Source organism: Hyla sarda, chromosome 1 (genome assembly GCF_029499605.1).
Source record: "Hyla sarda isolate aHylSar1 chromosome 1, aHylSar1.hap1, whole genome shotgun sequence".
In the NCBI taxonomy this organism is placed as follows: domain Eukaryota; kingdom Metazoa; phylum Chordata; class Amphibia; order Anura; family Hylidae; genus Hyla; species Hyla sarda.
This window is the reverse complement of record NC_079189.1, coordinates 422,327,846-422,350,543: the sequence shown is the minus strand read 5'-3', so window position 1 is coordinate 422,350,543 and position 22,698 is coordinate 422,327,846. Positions and strand designations below refer to the sequence as shown.

Below are 22,698 nucleotides of genomic sequence, written 5' to 3'. Positions count from 1 at the left end.
AGGACAGCTGAGTGACAACCTCTGTATCTACCTCTAGACTGATGGTCTCCAAACTGTGGCCCTCCAGCTGTTGCAAAACTGCAACTTGTAGCATGGCATGCTGGGAGTTGTAGTTTTGCAAGAGGTGGAGGGTCACAGTTTTGAGACCACTAGAGGGCTCGCCTGATGGATCTGTAGTAAATGGCCCTTTCCACATACAGTTGCTGTGCATTGTGGGTGGCACAACTGGTGCCTGTCCCCTCTCTACAGGGCTGTGTTCACACACAGGGTCCTGCCAGCATTCCCATCATGACCCAAGCCGTCAGCACCACATTCACATCACGGGTTCAGGGTATGCTGCAGGTGTACTTAGGGGTACACATATACTGTGGCGTTCCCACATTTCTCAGTCTGCCTCAGTCATCAACAAATGTGAATGGGGCCTATAGGTACGACGGCATGCAGCGACGTTCCCACAGAAGATCCACACACAATCGTGTAGGTTCTGTGCCAATATTCCACTATGGATTTAGTTGCAGGTTCTGTCAATGAAATGTATAGAAAAACTATGAGTTTATCAAAACGGTCTAAAAGAGAACTGGCTTTGTTGCCCATAGCAACCAGTCCTAGCTTTTAAATGGGAGCCGCTGCGACCCGTTGTTGCCCATTGCTCCACGTCATAAGATTGGCCATTAAAGTTAGAAAGAAAAAAAAGACTGACAGCCGTCAACGGGGAGCAACGGCAGTGTAAAAGGGGTCTAAATCCCTAGTGCTGTATATTATTGGGTGTTATATATTGCAGTCTGGGTATTGTATGGGCTATATATATATTATAGGGTGTTATATATTGCGGTCTGGGTACAGTATAAGCTATACAGTCATGGCCGTAAATGTTGGTATACACATTATTCCCTTTGTGTTTATTGGAACTAAACCAAAAAAGGGAGGAAAAAGCAAATTGGACATAATGTCACACCAAACTCCAAAAATGGTCTGGACAAAATTATTTGCGCCCTTAACTTAATATTTGGTTGCACATCCTTTGGAAAAATTACTGAAATCAGTCGCTTCCTATAACCATCAATAAGCTTCTTACACCTCTCAGCCGGAATGTTGGACCACTCTTCCTTTGCAAACTGCTCCAGGTCTTTGTTATTGGAAGGGCGCCTTTTCCCAACAGCAATTTTAAGATCTCTCCACAGGTGTTCAATGGGATTTCGATCTGGACTCATTGCTGCCACTTCAGAACTCTACAGCGCTTTGTTGCCATCCATTTCTGGGTGCTTTTTGATGTATGTTTGGGGTCATTTTCCTGCTGGAAGACCCAAGATCTTGGATGCAAACCCAGCTTTCTGACACTGGGCTGTACAGTGCGACCCAAAATCCGTTGGTAATCCTCAGATTTCACACATTCAAGGCACCCAGTGCCAGAGGCAGCAGAACAACTCCAAAACATAATTGAACCTCCACCATATTTCACTGTAGGCACGGTGTTCTTTTCTTTGTAGGCCTCATTCTGTTTTCGGTAAACAGTAGAATAGGGTTTTGTTTCATTTAAATGTCGACATAGTTCGCGCTGACACTGATGCTCCCTGAGCCTGCAGGACAGATTGAATATATTTGTAACTTGTTTGGGGCTGCTTATCCACCATCCGGACTATCATGCGCATCAATTTTTCTCTTCCATCCACGCTCAGGGAGATTAGCTACAGTGCCATGGGTTGCAAACTACTTGATAATGTTGCGCACTGTGGACAGAGGCAAATCTAGATCTCTGGAGATGGTTCTTGTAACCTGGAGATTGTTGATATTTTTCCACAATTTTGGTTCTCAAGTCCTCAGACAGTTCCCTTCTCCTCTTTCTGTTGTCCATGCTTAGTGTGGCACACACAGACACACAATGCAAAGACTAAGTGAACTTCTCTCCTTTTTATCTGCTTTCAGGTGTGGTTACTGTTACTTGCCCCAGGTGAGTTTAAAGGAGCATCACATGCTTGAAACAATCTTATTTGTCCGCAATTTTGAAAGGGCGCCAATAATTTTGTCCAGACCCTTTTTGGAGTTTGGTGTGACATTATGTCCAATTTGCTTTTTTTCCTCTCTTTTTTGGTTTAGTTCCAATACACACAAATGGAATAAACGTGTATAGCAAAACGTGTGTTACTGCAATCCTTTTCTGTGAGAAATACTTCATTTTCTGGAAACATTTCAGGGGTGCCAACATTAACGGCCATGACTGTATATTATAAGATGTTATATGTTGCAGTCTGGGTATTGTATTAGCCATATATATTACAGGGTGTCATAGTGCGGTCTGGGTACAGTATAAGCTGTATATCATAGGGTGTTGCAGTCTTGGTATTGTATTAGCCATATATATTACAGGGTGTCATATAGTGCGGTCTAGGTACAGTATAAGCTGTATATCATAGGGTGTTATATGTTGTAGTCTGGGTATTGTATTAGCCATATATATTACAGGGTGTCATATAGTGCGGTCTGGGTACAGTATAAGCTGTATATCATAGGGTGTTATATGTTGCAGTATGGGTATTGTATTAGCCATATATATTACAGGGTGTCATATAGTGCGGTCTGGGTACAGTATAAGCTGTATATCATGGGGTGTTATATGTTGCAGTCTTGGTATTGTATTAGCCATATATATTACAGGGTGTCATATAGTGCGGTCTGGGTACAGTATAAGCTGTATATCATGGGGTGTTATATGTTGCAGTCTTGGTATTGTATTAGCCATATATATTACAGGGTGTCATATAGTGCGGTCTGGGTACAGTAAAAGCTGTATATCATGGGGTGTTATATGTTGCAGTCTTGGTATTGTATTAGCCATATATATTACAGGGTGTCATATAGTGCGGTCTGGGTACAGTAAAAGCTGTATATCATGGGGTGTTATATGTTGCAGTCTTGGTATTGTATTAGCCATATATATTACAGGGTGTCATATAGTGCGGTCTGGGTACAGTATAAGCTGTATATCATGGGGTGTTATGTTGCAGTATGGGTACAACTAGAGGGACAGCTTTCCTCTATCTGGAGGAGAGCTAAGGTAGGTCTACAGAGAAATACTCCATATACTGCCTTAAAAACTTCCAACGTCCACGACCAGATGTTCTGGCGGGGTGCTGTTTCTTACCCCAGGTAAGTATTATTTTAATCAGTGTCATCTGCACTACAAGCCTACTATACCAACCGGTTAGTTCAGGTGATACTGATGACAGATTCCCTTTAGGGTAGGGTCACATGGACAGATCCGCAGCGTATTTTGCGCTGCAGATCCGCCAATGATGGACCCTACAATGTGCCTCCAGCTGTGTCTGCTTTTAGCGGCAATCTGCACATCGCAGTGTATCTGCCCATAGCGGCGGATTGCTGCTTCGAGCGGGCACAGCTGGAGGCACACTGGAGGGTTCATCAGCAGATCCGCAGCGTAAAATATGTGGCGGATGGTCCGTGTGACCCTACCCTAAAGGATTAGATACTGTGCCCTCCTAGATGGATTATACACATGCTGTAGCCTGCCTACATTAGGATAATATACATTCTCATCAACAATGAGAACAACTAAATAAATATATCATGTCATTGTGATTTGCAAACAGTGTTCAGACTTCACACAATGCGTAAAAATTAGAATTTGAGCAATCTGTAGGTAAATGAAAAATCAAGTTGCAGGCGCAGCAGCAGCAAATAGAGAAAGGCAGGGGAGCAATTGGTTTTACATAGCCCTAGGTCAATGGTCAGGGTCGGAGACGGTTACTGGTCACCTTTCTCCTGTCCTGTGTGTTTAATTAAATTAAATGAGATGTCACATCATGTCATGCATTGATATACATCATACTGTTACATCTAGTGAACTAGTCCAATTTTACTTTTCTTCTCTATCTGGTATCTATCTGGCTATCTGAAGACTAGTCTCCTCAGAATCTTCCCAAAAAATATCTTTTTTGTGTGTTTGATGACAGATTTCCTTTAACCCCTTAAGGACTGAGGGTTTTTCGGTTTTTGCACTTTCATTTTTTCCTCCTCACCTTTTAAAAATCATAACCCTTTCAATTTTGCACCTGAAAATCCATATGCTGGCTTATATTTTGTGCCACCAATTCTACTTTGCAGTGATATCAGTCATTTTGCCCAAAAATCTACAGCGAAACAGAAAAAAAAAATCATTGTGCGACGAAATTGAAGAGAAAACACCATTTTGTAACTTTTGGGGGCATCCGTTTCTACACAGTACATTTTTCGGTAAAAATGACAACTTATCATTATTCTGTAGGTCCATACGATTAAAATGATACCCTACTTATATAGGTTGGATATTGTCGTACTTCTGTAAAAAATCATAACTACATGCACGGAAATTTATACGTTTAAAATTGTCATCTTCTGACCCCTATAACTTTTTTATTTTTCCGTGTATGGAGCGGTATGAGGGCTCATTTTTTGCGCCATGATCTGACGTTTTTAGCGGTACCATTTTTGTATTGATTGGACTTTTTGATCGCTTTTTATTCATTTTTTCATGATGTAAAAAGCGACTAAAAATGCACTATTTTGGACTTTGGAATTTTTTTGCGTGTACGCCATTGACCGTGCTGTTTAATTAACGATATATTTTTATAATTCAGACATTTCCGCACGTGGCGATACCATATATGTTTATTTTTATTTACACTTTTTTTTTAAATGGGTAAAGGGGAGTGATTCAAACTTTTTTATTAGGGGAGGGGTTAAATGATCTTTTATTCACTTTTTTTCCCCCACTTTTTTTTGCAGTGTTATTGCTCCCATAGGGACCTATAACACTGCACACACTGATCTTTTACATTGATCAGTGATTTCTCATAGGAAACCACTGATCGATGATTCTGCCGCTTGACTGCTCATGCCTGAATCTCATTTGGTGATCAGACAGCACTGAGGCAGGTAGGGATCCTCCGGCTGTCATGTAAGCTGTTCGGGATGCCGCGATTTTGCCACGTCGATCCCGAACAGCTCCCTGAGCTAACCGGCGTCTAAAGGGTTAATAGCACGCGGCACCGCGATCAGTGTTGCGTGCCATCAGCCACGGGTCCCGGCCGTTGTTAGAGGCCGGGCCCGACCCGCTGTGGCCCCGCATTATAGAACGCGAGCGGACTCATGACGTACCGGTACATTATGGGTCCTTAAGAGGTTAATAATTTTGGGTGTATCCCATCAGGCCCCTGTGACTTATTTGTCTTCACTTTAGATAGCAAACGTAGAACCTCTTCCTCTGTAAAGACACATGTATCAAACGAATCATTAGTCTTCCTCCTTTTCCTTCTTTTTCTTCTGTAAAAACTGAACAGAAGTATTCATTAAGGCAGTCCGTTAGCCCTTTATTCTCTTCTACATACCTTCCTTCCTTTGTTTTTAATTTAGTTATGCCTTGTTTTAAAGGGGTACTACCGTGCTGACAACTTATTCCCTTTCTAAAGGATAGGGGATAAGCTGCCTGATCGCGCGTGGTCCCGCCGCTGGGGACCCCCGTGATCTCGCACGCAGCACACCGCTCTCATCAGGCCCCGGAGCGAACATCTGGGTCTGACTGCCGATCACGGGGCCGGAGTATTGTGATGTCACGGCTCCGCCCCCATGAGACAGATGTCTCACCCCCTGCCATAGACTTGCATTGAGGGGCGGAGCGTGACGTCACATGGGGGCAGAGCTGTGACGTCACGCTCACCGGCAACGTCATCAGACCCCAGCGGATGTTCCCTCCGGGGCCTGAGAGCGAGGTGCTGCATGCGAGATCGTGGGGGTCCCCAGCGGCGGGACCCCGCGCGATCAGGCAACTTATCCCCTATCCTTTAGATAGGGAATAAGTTGTCAGCACGGTAGTACCCCTTTAATTTCCTTTTTTCATTTATATATCTGAAGAATGTCTTCTCCCCTTTTTTCACAGACTGAGCTAGTTTTTCTTCTGCCTGCGCTTTAGAAGTTCTTATAACTTGCTTGGCCTCTTTCTGCCTAGTCTTGTAGATTTCCCTATCTTCATTGCTCTGGGTTGTTTTATAATTACTAAATGCTAGCTTTTTGTTTTTTATGATTTTGGCCACTTCTGCTGAGTACCACAGTCTCTTTCAAAAATCTAAAACTTTTATTTTTGTGTGGTGTGACTCCTTCACTGTTCTTATATTAAACCACACTTTCGCCTATAATAACATCATATACCAAATCCCCATTTGTGAATACCAGATCCAAAATGGCCTCCTTCCGCGTTGGCTCCTCAACCACTTGTTCTAGAGATAATCCCGGTAGGGAATTTAGAATATCTGTATTCCTGGAAGAACTAGCTATTTTGGTTTTCCAGTTTATCTCCGGAAGATTGAAGTCTCCCATAATAACTTCTCCTTTCTTTGTCATTTTAGCTATTTCTTCAACTAGTAGATCATCTAATTCTTTAACTTGGCCAGGTGGTCTATATATCACCCCTACACGAGTTACTGCATGATTACCAAACTGCAACGTAACCCAAACTGACTCTGTGTTGACCTCACTAAGGCTGCATTCACATCTCGTTTTGTACATACGGGTGCCGGATCCGGCGGGGGGAGGGGCAAACCAGGCGCTCCTGTACCCCAGCCCGATCAGCCCGTAAGTCCATTTACTTTAATGAGCCGCCCGTAGCCGACCGGAGTCATACGGTGACTCTGGTAGGCTCAGTTTTGACCCGGATGCGGTTTCCTGACCGGACCTCAAACCGTATACTACGGTTTGAGGTCCGATCCAAAACCGCATACGGGTCAAAACTGAGCTGACCGGAGTCACCGTCAAAAATGTGAATTTGTTCCATCAAAAAAATGTATAAAAGTAGCAGCGATGTTTCGATCCTCTCCAGGCTTGAGAGATCCTGGAGAGGATCGAAAAGTCGCTGCTACTTTACACGTTTTTTTGATGGAATAATTTCACTTTTTTTCACTTTATGGAGTGCTGCACTGGCTCTATTTTTTTTAATCTATGCTGAAGAATTGGTGGACTTGATTCTTTATCAGTTGCCTGCACCCATTCATCGTGTGTGTGTGTGTGTGTGTGTGTGTATGTATATACATATATAATATATAGCTTCCACCATTAGTGATATACATTACCCTATTTTTCTACTTAAAAAAATAATAATATATATATATATATATATATATATATATATATATATATATATATATATATAATTTGGTATCACCGCATGCCGAAATGTCCCAACTATAAAATTATGATGTTTATGATCCTACAGGGGGATAGGCATAAAAGGCATAAATGTAAGAAATTGACAGAAATGGATAAAAAGTGATCAAAAAATCAAAGCAAAAATTGGTACAGATCACAGCGTAAAAATAAATCCCTTTATAGATTCCCCAATGCGGAAAATTTAAAAAGCTATAGGGGTCAGAATACAACATCACATCACCTATATGTCTTCACATATTTTTCATGACTTTTGTTTCTTTTTCTTCCTAAAAATAAGGGAATATGAATTCCACAACAATCATTGCTTTCTCAGTGTTTTGGTATCAATTACAAAGAATTTGTAATTGAAAATATGCCACCAAAAAGCAAATAATATAACACACATCCTTAAAAATGCCAGAAAGAAATGTTACCATAAAAAAAATAAAATAAAAAAAAAAAGGGTTTTAGATGTTGTTCTTAGCCAAAAAAATGTGTGAAGGAGGCCTTTGGGAGTTTCTTGAGGTTATTAAAAAGGAAATTACTGCTTCCTTACCTTTTCACCTTCTTAAGTCTGTAAAAATACAAGTGAAACTTGTTGGAGTTGTCACGTGTGTGATAGTAAAGTGATGGATCTGCCCATTATGTATAGGGCTTCAATAGACTCCCCAGGAAATATGTCCTTCCGCCATAGTCTTCTATTTGTTGTGTGCAGAAAAACCTTACCATTATGCCGTCCATAAAGACCAGTATACTGCATTTGCATAAAGACATTATATAAAATGCAGCAACTGTTTTTGGACCTGGAGTTTTAGCCCAGGGCTTCACAAATACGTTATAAATCTAGGAGCCAGAAAAAAAATGTAAGGAGCCAGGAGGCCGCACGTCATGTAACATTGCGTCAAACAGGGATGTGGAATTCCTATCGCCCGACGCCCGGGACATGCAGTTTCGGACGCCGGGCAGGTGAATTTTTCCGGCTCTTAGCCCGGCTTCGGGCAAGTAGGGCCGGACCTGACAAGCGCAGCGGCGCTCAGCAGCCTGTATGGAGCGGGCTCCGGACTCCTGCTGCGTTTCTTCAGCCCCCGGCTGTTCTCAGTAGCTGGGGGCCACCGCTAATAGCCAGCATGCGGCAATCGCCGCGGCTAGCTATTAACCCTTTAGATCACCGCTGTCAAAACTGACAGGGGGCGTCTAAAGGGACATGTGAATGCTCCCTGGTGGGCTAGCGGGGTGGATCTTAAGCGCCCCCCCGTGCAGCGCGATCGCGCGCGCGGGGGGGGGGGGGGGGGAGGGTGTTCTGCGATGCACTAAAGAGGTAGCCGGGCGGCTTACCTCTGTTCCCTGCTGTCCCGTGGCTCTGTAATTGAGAGCGTGCCTGAACTAGGCTCTATCAATGAATCTCAGAGCACACAGATCAGTGTTGTTCAATAGAACTCTATTGATCTGTATGAGGAAGCAAATGATTCCTCCTAAAAGTCTAAAAAAAAAAAAAAAAATTGTTAAAAGTTTAAAAGCCACTCATTAACCCCTTCAATATGAAAAGTTCAAATCACCCCCTTATCCTATATAATAACATGTAAACATAATAAAAATAAACATATTTTTATCGCTGCGTGCATAATTGTGCGAAATATTAAGATATAACATTATGTATCCCGTACGGTAAATTACGTAAATGTAAAAAAAAAATACCAAACCACAGAATTGCAATTTTTATAATATCCCAGAAAAAAATGTTAGAAGCGATTTAATAAGTCAGATGAATACCAAAATGGTACAGATACCAGGTACAGAAAAAAAAAAACTACAGGGGTCAGAAAATGGAAATGAAAAATTTTTGGGAAAAGTTCAGATTTTTTTAAATTAGTAAAACCTGACGGAAACGATACAAATCTGGTACTGCTGTACTCAGGCTGGCCTAAAGTATCAAAACAACATGTTAGCTCCACCACAAGGTAAATGGTGTAGAAAAGAAAACCACCAAATTTGCTAAATTATATTTTTATTATTTCAATTTCACTTCACCAATATTTTTTTTTGTTTGTTTTGGTGCATATGTTATGGAAAAATGTAAAAGGTATCATTATAGTAGTTAGTTATGGCTATTATAGGGCAAGGAGGAATAAACGAGTGTAAAAGCGAAAATTGGCCCGGACAAGTGGATCGTCATGAGGGACAAGTAGATTTTTCTCCGTTTTAGTCCTGTGGCTGAGTAGTTTTTTTTATTACATTTCCACACCCCTGCGTCAAATGATGATTTATTACTGCCTATCCCGGGTCAGTCATTATTGTCCCCTCATATCCCCCGTGGGTGTACTTTTAAAGAATCTTCCCTTCATAAAACATATTATCTACAAAAAAAAAAGCCCCCCTAACAACATTTTATATGTTGCACAGTAATGTATTATTTACAAGTTCCTAAATATATTTACATGTTTGTTTTCAGTTTGAGAAACCCACCACTAGGGGTCTCCCTAAATGTCCCGGCCGCTTATGGATTTCGGACTCATGCTGGCCTGGCATGAGTCCGAAGTTCCAGACTGTGGCCGGCACACGTGACGAGCACAGTGCTGCAGGAGCGAGCGAGGTGCTCGCTGCAGCTGTGGACATGGCTAGATGACTGGAGACAGGTGACAGCGCTGTGGAAGGCGTTCTTACCCTCTCCCGGCCGGCCGGCTGCTTCTCCGCTGCTCCTCCTCGGTCCAGACTCCCTCGGGCCAGCGTGAAGTGAGGGCGGAAGCGGTCCCCCCAGCACGCCCACATCCTCCTGCCGGTAAGAATGTGAGCAAGAAGAAAGGTTAGGGAACTTAGCCTGAGTTACTTAAATGGAAACTGTCAGCAGTTCTTTGCTAGCAAAACTGGCAACTGCCCTAAGTGGGCACTGGGAATGGGAGAGTATACATACCTCTGAGCTTTGCATGGCCTAGAAAATGGCTCTCTAATGTCCCCACTGCTGAGGAGTCGGAGAGGTGAGATCTTCCCCTTGCTTCCTGTAATGACGTGACCCCCCCCCTGTCTCTGCCTTTCACCAATGAATGATTTACAGCTCTAGTGTTCGGTCAGAAAACACTCTTTGGGGCTGGGACATTAAGGGCTCATTCACAATACATATTTTCTTTCAGAAATTCCGCTGTGGAAAATCCAGTGCAAAAGCCTCCCATTGTTTTCAAGGGGATTTTGCTGCACTACTGCAACTACAGAATTTCTGCAACTGACATTCTGCCTTGGAAATTCGAATTGCCAATTATGTTCATTCTTTCAGCTGAATCCCCTTGCAAATGCATTGCTGTCTATGAAGACAGTGATTTTAGAGCGACGCATGCTGCCCAGAGTCTGTGCTCAGAGTTTCTCCAGGTGGATATTCTGCAGTATGAATGGGCCCTTTTTAAAAGCATTCTTTTCATGCCATGTAAAGTGCATGACCCAGAGCACAGGTATGTATACCCTTCCCAGTGCCTATTTAGGGCTGCCAGCAGTTTCTAGCACAAGTAGGTCGCATGCGCTCCATTCATTTCATTGGGAGCGCCGATGATGCCTGAGTGCTGTACTCGGGTCTTTGGCGCTCATATAGGAATAAAAGGAGGGCATGCTGGCTGCAGCACGCGCTCCTCATTATGGGCCGGGTCTCATCCTAATGATCGCGGGGGACTCCAGCAGTTGGACCCCTCGCGATCAGCTACTTATCCACTATCCTGTGGATAGAAATGATTTTTCGCCAGAGATCTCGTTTAAGTCCCCAACAATGAGCTTACCACAAATTCTTCTTTTCCCCCAAATTGATCTGTGAACAGTCCCCACATGCACCGTGTTTGTAGCCAAGTCCCCAAATCTACAGTGAATATAAGGGGATCTCCTTCATACATAGCATTTACTGCAATGTCCTAAATCAACAAAACAATTTATAAAGAAGCCCCCATTCTATCATTCTAGAACACATCATTTAGACTAGGGTCACCCTGCATTTTTTCTATACGTTTTAACGTGAGCGTTTTTAATCTTTTGAAAAGAATAGAAATAGAAGCATTTACTTCAGTCATTTAATGTAAATCTGTCAGCAGGAGGCCAAACCACGTTTATGATAAGATCCGTCCACTTGCTTAAAGTTAAAAATCAGTTAAAAAAAAAATAAAAACCTACATTGCGCAAAAAATGTGTGGCTTTTTTTTTTTAAATAACTGATTTATGCCACCCGTGGACGCATCTTATCATAAATGGGGGTTTGACCTCCTGCTGACGGATTTACTACAATTTACAGCAGAGGACTGGAGTAAGGTGTTGCTGAAATCTATGTCAACTGATGAAGAAGTCTGATGAAACACGTTTCAGTGAAACAGTCACTACAGCTCTGCTTTGTAGCATCTTAACACAGTTTTGTCATACTTCACTGTACAGAAAAAATTATCTTCGTTCAAAAAGAGCCCAGAATAGGTCAGAGCTCAAGGGACACCACCAGGTCCCGACAGATCCCATTGACTTGAATTTGATCCTGGCAGTGATGTACCGCCTCAGCTGGTGATTGGCTGACCGAGCATCCATCCAGGAAGGTGGGGTCCGGAGTACGCAGAGAACTGCTAAGTAGCCGGGCCCATTAAAGGAGAATGCGGGGAGTCCCAGCAGGCAGGCACCTTAACCCCTCTTCCTTGTTAACCACCCTGAGAAAATGAGATTTGGGAGGGGGGCTTTATCATGTCATTATAAATTAAAGTTCTTTTTACCTCCAGTTTACCTGGGCATACATCATGTGCATTTCCCCCACATTCAGTATATCAAAGAAGTGCACATTCTTTATAAAGGGCAAAGTAACTTAGTGTAGACGAGTGTGGTCTGTGCAAAACCTATGAGACTATTTAAAAAAAAAAAGCTGACCATGCCCCACTACATTCATTTTTTCTTGCACAAAAAATCTGCAACTTTTCTCCCTTTGTGCAAATAAATATATATACCGTATATAATTATATTTTTTTTCTTTTTTTTTTTTTTACTCTAAAGAAAACTGGTAAAGCCAATGATAAATCCCCCCCCCCCCCACATAGGTCTTTTCATTTGTCAATATTTTCTTTGTTCTCTCTGACCTTAAAATGAAAGCTGCTTGAAGTGAATGCAGATAGCTGATTGATAACCTCTGTCTTCATAGGATTAATATAACATCTGCTTCGTTTGGCACGTGCACGCTCTTCAAAAGCACCATTGATGTCCAAAAAGAAGGTTTTAATTTAGATTTTTGTTGATTTTCCCTCTGATGTGCAGTTGTATCATTAAAGGGGAACTCCAGTGGAAACAAGTAGAAAGCAAATGTTTCAAATAAACTGGTGCCAGAAAGTTAAACAAATTTGGGAATTACTTCAATAAAAAAATCTTAACGCTTCCAGTACTTATCAGCTTCTGTATAATACAGAGAACATTTTGCCGTTCTTTCCCGTCTGACAACAGTGCTCTCTGCTGACCCCTCTGTCCATGTCAGGAACTGTCCAGATTAGAAGCATGTCCCCATAGAAAACCTCTTCTGCTCTGGACAGTTCCTGACACAGACAGAGGTGTCAGCAGAGAGCACTGTGGTCAGAAAGAACTTCACAAATTTCTCTGTAGTATATTTGTAGTATATAGCAGCTGATAAGTACTGGAAGGGTTAAGATTTTTAAATAGAAGTAATTTACAAATCTGTTTAACTTTCTGGTGCCAGTTGTTTGTGTCCTCTGTGGGAGAAAACAGTAGTTTCTTTAAAGGGCAACTCTACGCCATTTTATTTTTTAATGTAATCCATACAATTTCTCCCATACCAGTAGACACCATTTATAAAGGACCGCCACCAAAAAGGCATTCTAAAGTAACCCATTTTAAGAGGACCTCTGGCCAACCCAAATAATTGAAATCTTACTGTCATGAAAAAGCATAGGGTGGCCTGGTGGTACATCTTTTTAGTTTCTTGATTCCCCCTTTTAATGCCTGAGATATGAGGGTTTCTAGTTTTTCTGACAAGTCAGGGGATCTGTCAGATGGGCGGGACTTAACTTTAATAATGGGAGTGAATATCAGGTGATGTGTCGGGATCATATAGTTGGGATGTGAATGTTGTAAATTGAGAGGCGTGTATGCCCAGGACACACATCGCAACTATATAACCCCACCCATCACCTGACATTCACTCCCATTATTAAAGTTAAGTCCCGCCTATTTGACTGACTCCCTGAATTGTCAGACAAGCTATGAACCCACATATCTTGGGAAAGGAAAGGTATATCAAGAAAATGTAAAAAGATGTATGATCAGGGCACCCTAGGCTACCTAATGATAATGCAATTTTTGACACAAGTTTAGTTCAAGGCTTTAGATGAATAAAGGTTAAAGGGGTACTCCGGTGGTGTCAGCAGTGCTCTCTGCTGACACCTTTGTCCATGTCCGGAGCAGGAGAAGTTTGCTATGGGGATTTTCTCCTGCTCTGAACAGTTCCTAAAATAGGCAGAGGTGTCAGCAGAGAGCACTTTGGTCAGACAGAAAAGAAATTTAAAAAGAAAAGAACATCCTGTGGAGCATACAGCAGTTGATAAGTACTGGAATGGTTAAAATATTTAAATAGAAGCAATTTACAAATCTGTTTAACTTTCTGGCAACAGTTGATTTAAAAAAATTTGTTTCCCACCGGAGTACCCCTTTAAGGAGTCTGTGTGAGGCTAAAGACATGACATACACTCGGTACAGCGCAAAATTGTGGTCAGATTAGCACAAAAATCACTTTTATTTTTATTTGTAATTTTATAATGCATATAAAGCTTATTTTGATGGCTGGAGCATCTGGGCTGGTTTTGCTTCAGTGCCTAATGGACTGTATGATGGTATGTACATGTTTTGGGGTTCCTTATATAAGTAGAATATTTTTGTTCTTTACGCTATGTCTGCTCGTGTAGTGACAGCTGGTTTACTAATCCCGTCTGTTCTCTAGAGGTGTACAGACACACGGCTATATTGGAGAGCTATGTGAAATGGAATCCCCAAAAGTGAGGACTGTGCTTTTTTTATTTATTGTATTTTACTTATATAGACAGTATTGCAGTTTGTATTGTAGTGTTTAATGCATCAGTCAGATATCTAAAAAAAGAAGCCTGGTCAATTTTAGTCTGTTGTCAATGGATGTACTTTGTACACTGAAGCTTGATATGTCATCACTTTGTGGTTGGAGCCCCACCAATCCTGGAAAAGATGGTGCCCTTGTCTAGGTTTTCCCTGCACCATGGCACTGTTATATTTTCTGATTTTATTTTTTTATTGTTGTTACATCCATCTTGCCTGAGCTGTTTTTAAAGGGGATATCTCATAACAAAAAAAGTTTTAGATCGTGGGTGGTCCAAACGCTGTGATAGGGGAAAAGTAGTTTTTTTCTTTTTCATGAGACTACTATAACAGCATTTAGAGAGATGCTTTACAGCAAGCCTCATAGACATGAGAACAATTGTTGGGAGCATACTCTATTCACTTGTATGGGAGAGGTTTTAAGGCATTCTCTGTGACCGGTGCGGATGGCATTCCTCTTTTGTGAATGGTGGTAGATTTTGTCTACATGTGTCACTGTAATCCTCTCTATAAGGAGGACACTGCTGGAAAGTTATCCATACAGAACAGAAAGTGTCCACTTGTTGTTAGGCCTAGGGGGACGTACTAAAAACTGCAACATTTTAGCATTATTTTATCATATACAGTACCTTTTCTTTTTTACTACATGGGAAGTGCAGCAGACTGAGGTCAGAGAGCCACCGCAAAGACAAAAGTATATGCTATGCACGCATATTCTACTGTATATATCAGTGTATGTGGTTTATGACGTGAGCATACAGTTCCAGAAGTGTGGTAATCCAGCATTAAAGCACAATCTATTATGTAACATGTGACACTTCCTGTTTTATTTGGGTGACTCAGACATGCTTGTGGGTTCTATAAGCATGGCCCTGGGGGGGGCACATCTGCCATCCTGAGGAAACCACAAGTGTTTAGAGACACGCACACCAATAAAGTGCAGACATTTAGCACTCTCCCTAGTCTGTCTGTGCAGTCTTAGGCAATGTTTACAATAACATTTCCAGGCGGACATTTCGCAGACAGCAGGTGCCGGCAGAACATGCCGGTGCATTGCCGTAGAATGAGATTTGCCATAGAATGAGATGGTCCGCCTCCATCACACCGGTGCCTGGAACCCTCAGATATGCACCGTCTCTATAAACGGCAATGCATCTCCCAGCGGATTCTACAGAAAGAATAGACAAGTCTATTCTTTCTGTGGACGCTGGTATCTGGATTCCACCGTGTGCACAGTGGAACAGCATCCCATTGAAAACAATGGTACTCAGCGAAATGTCCTCACAGTATAAAGTGCCACCCACCAGAGCTATATATTGGGGACACATTCTTGGCCCTTGGCTTTACTGTTGTGTTTTTTTTTTTTTTTCAAGCCTTTAAGCCCATGATGCCACGTTATAAACAGTGTAGTATGCTTCTATTCCCTCAATGTGCTTCTGTCCCCTCCTTTGTCCCGTTTTCATGCACAGGACTCACATGTGTAAGTACTCCCAGCATTCCATGTGGTCAGAAACAATAGTTCATCAGGCACATTTTCTTCAGGGGAATGTGGCTATGCTGCAGTAGATGGGTGGTTGGGTGGAAAGCAGAATGGAAGGGATTTACTGAAGTAATGTTATCCACAGCCACATAGCCACATGTGACTTATGACATATTGTCTCTGGCCCCATGGGATGCTGGGAAAGGTCAGAGACAACAGTGGAATAAAGACTTTCACCACGGCACTTCCTGGTGTGGCCCCATGCATGAAAATAGGATAAAGCAGTGCACACAACATATAACGTGGCATTATGGGTTCAGATGAAGGCGAAAGAAAAAAAAATCCTGGAATACCCTCTTAATTACTTGAGGATGCAAGGCTCACATGTACACCCTGGACCCACTCCCCTTTCATCATGCATGCTCTGGAGCTGAGCGCGCATCATAGCTGGATGGCCCCACAGCTGCTGAGACGGGGATCGCACTGGTTTTGTCAGCATTCAGCCCATAGATGCCATTATTGGTCCTGATCACAGCATCTATGGGATTGACAGGGGAAAAGGGCTCCACCTGTTCACCAGCAGCAACCCCTCAATGCGATTGCGGGGTCCTGTTTGTTGCCATGGCAGCAGGATGCCAGCTGTTGGTGGTATGGCAGCCTATGCTGGATCACATGGGCAGAGTGTCAGGTAATTCCTACAGTTTTGCTGTTCTGCAGTACAGATTTACTGCAGCATAGTATAACCTGTAAACGTTAAAAGTATAAAAAAAGTAAATGGTTTTCAATGAATAATTACAGGTAAAAAAAAAATGCCCCTTTACCACTAAAGCCCTGTATTATCGTCCAAAGGAGAAAACAAACAAACAAACCCATACATAATAGGTATTGGCACGTTTGTAATGTCATTTACAATAAAATAATAATGTTATTTATCCCGCACGTTAAATACCATTAAAAAAAAAAAAAAAAAAAGCAAGAGTAACAAATTTTGGTCCACAACGTGGAATAAAAATAAATTAAAAGGTAGCATGTAGCGCAAAAATTATTTTTTATTTGTTTTTTTTTTTTTTGTTTTTTTTCAAAAACCGCACAACTCCTGTCTAGAGGTTGTGTGTAGTACTGCAGCTCTGTCCCATTCACTTCAATGGAGCTGAGCTGCAATACAAGATGCAACCTGTGGACAGAAGCAATGCAGTGCACTTTTGGAATCCTGGACAAACCCTTTTAACAAACGCCCTTTGTAATATCTATGAAGACCTTGTATCATTTTGCATTGTGACATAAGGTGTCTGTCTGAAATGCACTTCAACATTTCTGTGCACTTTTTTTTTTTTACTTAGAATTACTGATGCAAATTTCTGCCAAGTGATTGTATATCCATTCCATTGTATAGTTATACATTGTATACTGTGCACTCTCAAATGTTTTTTTTAGATTTGGTGGCATAATGCTGTGTTTGGGGTGTGCAGTAAATATTTTTTTTAAAGGATAAGAGCCGAATATTTCATAGCCTATATTTCAGCATTTATTATCTAGATTGCTGTGGTATATCGGAACTATGGACTATCTATAGATCCTGATCTATTCATTTTAACAACATAGTTTTTATGGGTAATTCTCAACTTGGATTTGAGTTTTGAGATTAGATGAAAATTTATTGTAAAGAATTGAAATAAAAGAGAGGCAGACATGGCCGTCATAAACCAACCAGGACATATGCAGTCATCGTGTTGCCTGCTTTTTGCTTTTAAGGTTATATAGGAGTTTAGGGGTGTAAGCTGGTTATTTTTTGGCCTTTTTGAAGGGATATGTCAGTAACCTGTCAAAAAGGTATGCCTATGTATATTGCAGCATATTGTCTGCAAGCATATTAAAGGGGTATTCAAGGAAAAAACTTTTATTTTTTATATCAACTGGCTCCAGAAAGTTAAACAGATTTGTAAATTACTTCTATTAAAAAGTCTTAATCCTTCCAATAATTATCAGCTACTGAAGTTGAGTTGTTCTTTTCTGTCTGACAACAGTGCTCTCTGCTGACATCTCTGCTTGTCTCGGGAACTGCACAGAGTAGAAGAGGTTTGCTATGGGGATTTGCTTATACTCAGGACAGTTCCCGAGACAGGTGTCCTTGGAGAGCACTTAGACAGAAAAGAACAACTCAACTTCAGCAGCTCATAAGTACTTAAAGGATTAAGATATTTTTTTTATAGAAGTAATTTACAAATCTGTTTAACGACCTGGAGCCAGTTGATATTTAAAATGTTTTTTTTTCCTGGATAACCCCTTTAAGTTAAGTTGGTTAACCATAGTCAATGGACCTGCTTGACAGTCTGCTACAGTATATAACTTCATACCTTTTTGACAGGTTGCTGATATATATCTCTGACATTGTTGAAGCGAGTTCAGCGTAAGTGATATGTATGAACAGTGCAGATGTTGTGCTGCGGTACATATAACTTTTGCCTGGGGCAGACTTTCATGAAATATTTTTTATTTATTTATTTATTTTTTTGTGCATTAGGTATTATATGTATATGCAAACAGTGGGAAATGTCCAGGCTACCAGAGGTGCAAAATGTTTAAAAAAAACCTTGCAGCAAGACAAATGGAACATGCCCATCTGTATCTGTACCTTTCCAGCACACACTCTCTCTTCTGCCAGGATATAGAGTAGGTTCAGAGATCCATGGCCAGAATAGTCACTACTGCCACTGCACTCACTGATGATAGATGTCTTCCTATAGCTGCATAGGGAGAAATCGGTGTGTGGTCGGGGGCTGTGGTGACTCTTCTGGCCACATACTTCCTGAAAATAATAAAATGCGATCAAATAGTAACATATATGCAAAAATGACACCAAAAAACTACAGTTCACAGCACAAAAAATGAGCCCTCATACAGCCCTGTATACGGAAAAATGAGAAAGTTATAGGTGGTCAAAATAGGGCTATTTTATTTAGGGCTTATTTTGTGGATTTTTTTTATTTTTTTTTTATAAAGCAGTACAGTAATAGAATAGTATTTAATCATGGGTATCATTTTATTCGTATTGACCCACAAAATAAATATAACAGGGGTACTCCAGTGGAAATTTTTTTTTTAACTGCCTCCAGAAAGTTAAACAGATTTGTAAATTACTTCTATTAAAACATCTTAATCCTTCCAGTACTTATCAGCTGCGGTTTACTACAGAGGAAGTTGTATAGCTCTTTACTGTCTGACCACAGTGCTCTCCTGCTCTGGACAGTTGTGGACAGAGGGGTCAGCAGAGAGCATTGCGTTATGAGGAAAACCAGACACCCTTGGTTTTTACAGTTTTAATCTATTCTCCCAAATTGCTTAATCCTCATTAAGATACTGGAGTGTACCAGCACTAAGTATAGATACAATGACCAGTGAATTTTAGGAGCACACAAAGCCCCTTCTTCTGACCAACAGTGGGCCAAATGTTATTTATAGGGAAGATACAGAGGATATTAGCTCAGAAGTCAGTGGCATGTGTCTTTTATTGGGGGGGGGGGGGGGTGTATTAAGGTAATAACATTGATTTTTACAAAATAAAAGAAACATTTTCGTGGGTAGCTGGGCCACTCTGACATGTTGTGGTGGTGAGAGCCTATGGCTGCCGTGTGCATGTAATGGTTGCAGTCATCACCTAGAGTTTCGTGATGAACAGCGGCATGTCCAGGTGGATTGAAGAATCTTAAGCGCTAGTTGCTAGCTGGTAGCGCTCAAGATGATTGTGGTTGGCACTTGGACTTGCCACTGCTTACAGCAGCATCTCCAGGTACCAGCTGCAGTGATCACAACAGGTGCATAATCTTAAGAGCAGCCTAAAAATTTGGTCATTTAACCCTATTAAAGAACAAGCCCAATTTGGGCTTAACCCCTTAAGGACCCAGGGAGTACAGGTACGCCCTGATGCCCTGGTACCCTGTGCAAGCCTCTGGGTGGGTCCTGAGATGTCGGCGATCACCGCAAATCGTCGATCAATTCAGATCGTCATTTTGCAGGGATTCCGGGCTGATCGGATCTCTAGTGACAGTTCATTTTCCCCCCGCTCTGCCCTCCCCAAAAAGTCCGGGCAGAGCGGGGAAAGATGGCGGCGACTGCTGCAGAGGCCATTGATGCGGGAGGGACTGGAGGCAGATACCTGGAGGACTCGCGGGGGCCAGCGGCAGAAAGGAGGCGCAGACAAGTGAATGCGGTGGCGACGTCAGAGGCAGCAGTGAAGATTGCTGTGAAGCTCTTCACTGCTGCTTCTAGGAGTTGTAGATTTGCAACATCTGGAGGGCCACAGTTTAGACACTACTGTGCAGTGGTCTCCAATCTGTGCTCTTCCAGATGTTGCAAAACTACAACTCTCAGCATGCCCTGACAGTCCAGGCATTCTGGGAGTTTTAGTTCTGTAACATCTGGCCCTTCAGATACTGCAGAACTACAACTCCCAGCATGCCTGGACAGTCTTGGTATGCCGGGAGTTATAGTTTTGCAACATCTGAAAGGACACGGTTTGGAGACCACTATACAGTGGTGTCCAAACTGTAGCCCTCCAGATGTTGCAAAACTTCCACTCCAAGCATGTTGAGACTGTCCAGGCATGCTGAGAGTTATAGTTCGGCATCATGTGGCTCTTCAGATGTTGCTGAACTAAAACTTCCAGCATGCCTGGACGGTCTGAACGTCTATTTATCAGAGATTTATCAAAGTGACTTCCTCCAGAGCATACAGCAACTGACAAGTACAGGAAGGCTTGAAAAATAAAATCCCTGAAAAACAGTTTGACACTAGATCAATGGTGGGATTACAACAGGTGGAGAACAGTGTAAAAGCTTCTGAACACTTTGGGGGAGATTTATCAAAACCTGTCCAGAGGAAGAGTTGCTGAGTTGCCCACAGTAACCATCATTTTTGAAAAGGCCTCTAAGCGATCTGATTGGTTGCTATGGACAACTCAGCAACTTCTCCTCTCGACAGGTTTTGATAAATCTCCCCCTATAGGAATTGGGCTATAGCTAGATGGCAGACTTGGTGATGGGTCATCCTGTTGGCAGCATAGCATATTGTAGTGATAAACTTTGATATGAAGAGTCCATTGCAAACTCCTAAATGTCACCTGTGAAGTCCTAAACCTGCATCATTGTGAAGTGCTAAGTGTTCCTATATACCTGTCAATCTACTACAGTGACCCCCCCCCCCCCCCCCCCCCCCCGACCTACGATGGCCCTGACATACGATAATTTCAACATGCGATGGCCTCTCTGAGGCCATCCCATGTTGAAGGCAGCATCAACATACGATGCTTTTGTATGTCGGGCCATCGCATAAACGGCTATCCGGCAGCGCAGACTGATTCAGCTGCCACCGGATAGCTGTTTACGGTGCCCCGTGAGCTCCGGTCATGTCTCTTACCTGTCCTCGGGGCTCCGGCGCGTCCTCTTCGGGATCCCCTCCATCGCCGGCGCTCTCCATCGACGTCAACACGTCGCTGCGCACGCCGTCCCGTCATCCAATAGGAGCCGCGTGCGTAGCGACGTGATGGCGGCGATGGAGAGCGCGGATGGCGGGGAAGCAGAGGCCTTGCTGGAGCGTCGGGGACACCTCAGCGATCCAGGGCAGCGGTGACGGTCCGGAGCGGCGGGGACAGGTGAGTAAAACTTCCTCTAACAGTGGTCTACAACCTGCGGACCTCCAGATCTTGCAAAACTACAACACGCAGCATGCCCGGACAGCCAACGGCTGTCCGGGCATGGTGGGTGTTGTAGTTTTGCAACATCTGGAGGTCCGCAGGTTGTAGACCACTGTCCTATACTTTACATTGCACGGATCCCTCAACATGCGATGGTTTCAACAAACGATGGTCCATTTGGAACGGATTACCATCGTATGTTGAGGGACCACTGTATGTTTACATCTGGGATCAGCGGATGGTGCGGCTGCACAAGATCCTCTCCAGTTGTGTCGGTCATCCTGGCAGTGCTGTGCATAGCACTGTACACCTCTGTGCCTGATGTCTTTGATGGTATTGTTCAGGCAGTTACAGTATTGCATTATAACCTCCTTCCTACATGTAACTCATGTTTTCCAGCTGAAATCCTCATTTACCACCAGATGACTCAGATAACAGATCAGATAAGACTCTTCAGAGTCGCATGTGTAAAGTCACGCCTCCACATTTTAACATTGTATAATTGTACTTTGTACTGGCATCTTTCATTCCACCATAAAATGTACGGCGATACAAAATTACTATTTGTGGGAGAAGATTGGAACAAAAATGCAGCTTTGCAGCTTTTTGGGGGTTTATTTTTACTCAGTGCACTTTATGGTATTACTGACATGTTATGTTTATTCTATGGACCAATATGATAAAAACAATACCCATCTTTACATTGACTTTTTAAAAAGTAGTGTGAAAAAGAAAAGCTAAGTATTAAACAAAATTAGTATTCTTAAAATTTCCCTATTCTGACCCCTATAACTTTTTAAATATTTCGTTGATATATATATATGACTGTATGAGGGTATCATTCTTGCTTAGATGGCACTTTGTAATCACTTTTTATTCTATTTTTTTTGGGATGTGCTGTGTTGGGATGTAGCAATTTTTTGACTATAATATTGTTTTAATGGTGATGTAGATCAGTTACTGATCGTGGCCGCTGCTGATAGCAGTCGTCGCTCACTTTCTATATAGCAAGAGCAGCCCCTGCACTCTCTTCATAGACTCACTGTATACTGCAATGTACATATACATCGCTGTGCGTGAAGATGCAGTTGGTACTGACCAGCATTTAGAAGTAAATGTTCTGAAGGCTGTTTTCGCTCTGTGGGGGTCGGCCATGCCCCTTGTGACATTACGCCCCTCCATGCTAGTTTATGGGAAGTGCCAACATTTACTTCCGAACGCTGGCCAGTGAAGTACCCCTTTAAGCATGTGACCAATAGCACAATTCACC

General features: G+C 42.4%; 1 protein-coding gene across 1 annotated transcript in view; it reads left to right on the top strand.

Moving 5' to 3' along the window:
- TPST2 (tyrosylprotein sulfotransferase 2) overlaps nucleotides 1–22,698 on the top strand; it is a 59,293-nt gene that overhangs the window by 463 nt on the left and 36,132 nt on the right. The window lies entirely within an intron of this gene.